Raw genomic sequence first — 6000 nt, 5'->3', positions numbered from 1 at the left:
TGTAGGCTTAGTTAAAAATGAACTGAAACAACCTTCAAATAAACAACAAATAAACAAATTAAGAAATAAATGTTTAAATAAACAAGGAATATTACATGTATGGCCTTATCCCATATATGTACACATACATGTATCCCATATGGACTCTAAAATTTGCGTTGTGTTTTGGATCGATACGTTACGCGTTTTATCCCGTATTTTGAGGTTAAGACTTGATGATTTGAGACAGAGAGCTCCACTGCGCTTCCTCAGACAAAGGAGCAGATACTCTGGCTCCTAAACAAAGAATGCGCTCATCACTTGTATTAAGCCAATCCAACTAGGGTTTTCGGTCAATTATTCAGTGCCGCAGCCAATGGAGTCCCTCCTGTATGGGTTTGTTGTGCGGCAAAGCTGAAACACTGGGAATTTACAGCTCTGTTTTAAGATGTCTATTTTTGTCCGGAGAAACTTGTGGTGGAAAATTATGACAGAAATTAGAAAGCTGAGTCTCTGAGTCAGCATCAAATAAAACAGCAATTTATTAACATGAGAGTGGGTGCTGCGCACAACACTGTTTTTCAACTCTCTACTGAGCATTTCTTGATTAGTTCAAGTTAATGATCTGTCTTTTGTTTGTTTGTTTTTATTAGCATCTATCAGATGCTCTTTTTCACACTTTTCTCTAATATTTCTCACTCATGTCACAAATATGAAAAATACAAAACAAAACTTATACTGAAGTGTAATGAAATCTTATTTTAGACAGTAATACAGAAACAGAACTCAATGTTTTTTTAATGTTATTTATTATTCTGTCTATTTCTGTCTTCAATTAATTGATTAGTACACTGTCAGAAAAATCTTTTTAGCAAGGAGATGGTGGACCACGGTTGGTTCACTGAGGGCAAAGTTGGAGGTCCACTGGCATTTTGCATTTTTTTTCTGGGTAGGCCGCTGGTGATTAAACAGAATTTTATACACAATGACACATTTAAGCACTTTTTCATTCATAATGTAATTTACATTTTTTCCCTTCATTAATTTCTTTTGTTATTCTTTATAAATGAGATTAGTAAATAATTTTAATCCAGTAGAGTGTCAACATTTTCAACACAATCATTTTATATCAGGCATACTCATAGTTGTTGGTAATATTTGCATTAGTTTGTTTTCCAGAATAAAAGTCTCTGTGAATTTAAAATCTGTTTGAGGAGATTATAAATGAGTTATATCCTGTACAGGACAGTAATCTGAGTGGTCCGATAGTGGACCAGCAGTGGTCTACAGTCAGTGTTGTGCCAACCTTTTACGTCAGTGGGCCTATATATGCCCGCTGCCTGGATCTTTGGTGATACACTCAAGGGGATATATTTGGAAGCATAATGGAATCATATTCTATTATAATTGTAGATTTGGAAATTGTGTTGATTTCATACTCCCTGTCTCATCTCCAGGTCTTATGTTCTTTTATTTTACACAGTTCTATAGTAAAGGTTTACAAAGAAGCGAATGTAACAGTGAATACAACTGGACTTCACCACCACTGTTGTACCTTTTAAAAGTACATTTACACAGTTTATACCTTGAGGAACAATAATGGACTTATACAGTACCATTTTTTTATTTCTGAGAGAGTAGGTTTATAGCATTATGCTAGCAGAGGAAACATGATTATTGATGAAGGTAAAGTAAGCCTGCTGGAAAAAGTCAGTTAAAATATTCATGTATTAAACACTACAGCATTTAGGGCAGACTGAACTGATGTTCATGTTTCCTAACATTTTGACACTTTCCTGACATTATGTCTGTATATTTTACAGATACCCTTATATAATTAGTTAATAGCTATTTACAATTATTTTTTGTAGCAGCTACTTGGTGATTATTTTATATTTCATCAAAGAAATCTGCTTCTATGAGGCAATTACCCCAGACCCACCTGATCATTCATCTCTACTGAAGGCCCTGTTTAATGTTGTACTGAGGCTGAGCTAGTACACTTACTGTGACTTGCTTCAGCTCACGTCAACACTGAAACAAAATCAAATGCATAAATATTTTCTTGTGATGAACAAGTGCAATCACCCTCTGTATATGAAAATATGGAAATAATATGCATCACTGAAGAAGTCAGTATCTATAGGTCTACCAGCCCTGCTGGTATATGCCACTGCCTGGAGACAGTTTCACAAGCTCTTGCATGACAGCAGCGAGGGTGGACATACACAGACAGGACTCAATGGGTTTTGATAACCAGATATAACACAAAATTCCTGTTGATATTCCAAGTGTGTGTGTTTTTTTTTTTTGTTTTTTTTTTTGTAACCACAAGGTACAAAAACAAAGGCATTTTAAACATAATGTTTAAGGTCATTGTTAATGGAATTTCCAGGTGTTTATGGGTTTGTTTTACTTGAGTGGAGAAAGAGAGAAAATCTAATTGTATTTTCATTTAAAATGAATTCAAATTGCATTATTATTTACAATTGTTAAAATATGATACCTTTAATTTCATGATCAGTTTGTGAATCTGTAAAAGTTATTTCTCATTTCTTCCACAGAAAATGACAAAACCAAAAAGAAGAAATGGCCAATTTTCCCATTAAAAAAATATGATTTCTTAAAAAGGATATTCAGTGACCAAAGGTACTTTATTTATTTATTGTTATTATGTATATATATTTTTTTGACATTCACAGAAATTCTTCTAAGGGCTGAGTTTATTTCCTCTACAGCACAGAAAATATTGTCTGATCAGAGGCCTGAAATTCTCGTCTCTAAGGCCATAAATAAGGGAACTGAGGCAGCGAGGCAGGACCAGAATCATAAAGAACATGAGGAAGCGCAGCTGTGCAAACACTGACAATGGTAGGTTGCTCAGTAGTCCCTCCAGCTGGACATAAAGGAAGGACATGAGTGAAAGGCCAAGCTGAATTGCGTGCAGCAGGACGGTTCTCAGGGCTTTCTTTGTTGAGGAGTGGTCAGTGAAGGCTGTTCTTGCCTGCCTCAGGATGGCCACGTAGGTGTAAAGTAGTATGACCCCAACTGCTGTGAAGAAGACCGTGTTGATGGCCATGCCTTTGACCTGTTGCCACGGCATCACCAGCAGCTGCTCAATTGTGCACACAGAAGGTGACAAGTAAAAGGAAGGTTCTGCGAGGATAAAGAGCACAAAGACATCAGTCAGCACGTTGAAGGAGCCCAGGACCCACACCAACACCATGGCCACACGAGTGCGCTCAGGAGTGGCCAGCTCGCCATGACGCAGAGGAAAACAGATAGCAGTGTACCTCTCCAGAGACATGACAGCCAGGTTGAGAGGTGCATTGATGAATGTTGAGGTTGACATCAGCACAATGAAGGCACATACTGCCCTCATAATCACCGCGTAGAATGCCCCAAGGACATAGAGGAGCATCCCCATCATTAGGTGGATGGTGTCGTTAAGCAGCATGTGGGCAAACAGGATGTAACGGGCTGTATCTCGGAAAATGGCCTTGGTTCTGAGTGTGAACAGCATCAACAGATTGATGTAAATGAATAGAGCCTGGGTGGACAAGACCAGGAACATCCTGAAGATCCTCTCCTCTGAGAAGGCCAAAAAGGTGGCCTGCATCTCCACCAATGTCAATGGTCGAGACATGTTAGTCTTCTCCACCATTAGATGTCTTGCAGAGAAAAAGACAGATTAAAACAGAATGTGAATATAAAGAATGATATTATACCCTTTCCTGGTGCTGACCAGCATCTTAAGAGTTTAATTGCCCAAGCTAGCAGTTTGGTGCTTAGAGGCATAAACTGTCAGAAAACGCAGAGGGGAGGTTTCTAGAGTTACAGATCAACAGTCTGCTCGACTCTGATGCTTTTAGGGGAATTGAAACAGTATATGAACCAGCATAAACATAAATTCTGTCCACTATTCATTCAGATCATTAACTAATTATTTTGATGATTATTTATACTTGCTTAAAACATTTAGAATGCTCCTATTTCAAAGGCATTCATTTATTTACTTATCAAAAAGATTTTTTTTTCATTTATTATCCTAAACATTTAATTATTTTCATTACCACCATATGCCCATAATTTATGAGAATAGGAGAATATACTGCCCTTCTCTAGAGTTTAAGAGGTAATATATATATAAAACAATGACAACATTCAGAGGCTAAACCTAAAGATAAATTACTGTTTCTTAACTGTAAATTAAAAGTTATGTTTAGTCCCTTCTGTCACTTTAAGCATTTCAGTGCATTAAATACTGAACAACATCTTTCCTAATACTGCATAGACACAGCACTCATTAGGAGTACCACTCATTAACAGGGAAAACAGAAATCAAGGCATCCAACATGCATTTAAATTATTACACCTACTGCCCTGTCTAAAAATCACTTCAGTAATCTTGTAACACACACATCACATACAGTAGAGTGAGCTTTAATGAGCTTTACACCTGAAAATTTGAAGACCAGGTGAGTGTCTTTTTAAATAGATCAATTCTCTCACTGATGTCTTGAGGATTTTAAGTGCCTCAGATCTCTGTGTCAATCCACTCTTTCCCCTGAGTCTGACTAATTCAAGTTAATGATGTAAGTGTCTTTTGTTTATATGTTCATTATATGAAATGTGTTTCTTTTATTTGAACAATTATTGTTGGGCAACTTACACAATGACCTTTTACCCTTTTCTCTCTCATTCATAACTCATATCTTATGTATCTTATGTAACAAAGTGTTATGATGTCCTGTACATTTTAGACACTAATGTAGTAATGTAACAAAAGACTGTTTTTACAATGGATTAATCAGTTTTAGATTTTTAAATTAATCAAAAAGTTAGTTTATCTGAAAATAAATGGACAAAGATTATATTTCTTAAAGCAATAGTTTTAAACAAATAACATTTTAAAATTTGAACGTTATGAATAAATGAAAACAAAACATAAAATTCTGTTTTGTTCAGACAAGCACATTTTATTGGCTTTGTAAATGTAATATCTTAAATTTACAAGTTGAGTGGCATGGTGGCACAGCTCCAGGATCCTAGGGTTGTGGGTTCAAGTCCCACTTTGGGTGACTATCTGTGAGGAGTTTAGTGTGTTCTCCCCAAAATAATTACACATTAAAACAGACTTGAAAAAAACCTTGTTTTCAAGGTTCCGTACATTCCTATTTAAAATGTAAAAACATAAATACAAAAACATTTCCTGGGATATTTAGTAAAATATGTTAAAAACTACTTCTTAGTTACCTTGAAGCTTTAGTTATAGAAATATTTCTAGTGATTTCACTGAAGATTTCTATCGTATTTTGTACCTATAAACACATTACATTACAAATGACATTTTTCACTCTGGAATCTGAGGACATTGTTAAAGATTAGCAGGTAGAAATGTTTCCCTCTTCTTGTTTGATTCAAGATTTCAGCTTCTCAAAAGCAGGTCCCAGTAACAGTCAAATCTAAGGACTCTACCCAGTCAGGTAGCTGGAAAGTGTGTGGACACATTAGGAGTGCAACCTAAACTTTAGAGAACTTTAGAATATCAGATGAATTCATCAAATGAATATCAGAGGTGGAATTACAATAGTTACTGGTCTACCAGTGCAACACTGTATCACCCACCAGGATCGTCAGACAGTGGGTAATTGTGGACCTGCCTACCTAGGTCTACTTTAGCCAACAGCCTCAGAATTCAATTTATTTTGGTTTCTATTTTTTATACTCTCTGTTATTATAGAAATAAATGATACCAAATGGTGTATTTCATGATAAGATCTTTTTCTGTATGTTGTCCTGTTCCACCAATGACATTAAATATTTTTTTTTTTTTTTTTAAATGCATGTTACTGTCTATTATCAGGATGAATAGCAGGATGAACAGAGTCTGTTAGTATAACAATATGGTGTGGGGCAACCACTGGGCAAGCCACTGTGCCCAGGGCCAAAAATTGGTTGCTAAGAAAAAAACACTTGTGTGGTCTTCTGCACGGCCTAATTTCTGGGTGTGTCTCTAAA

This window comes from Hoplias malabaricus, chromosome 15, assembly GCF_029633855.1.
Source record: "Hoplias malabaricus isolate fHopMal1 chromosome 15, fHopMal1.hap1, whole genome shotgun sequence".
Lineage (NCBI taxonomy): Eukaryota > Metazoa > Chordata > Actinopteri > Characiformes > Erythrinidae > Hoplias > Hoplias malabaricus.
The sequence above is the reverse complement of the archived record's forward strand: the minus strand, read 5'-3'. Positions refer to the sequence as shown.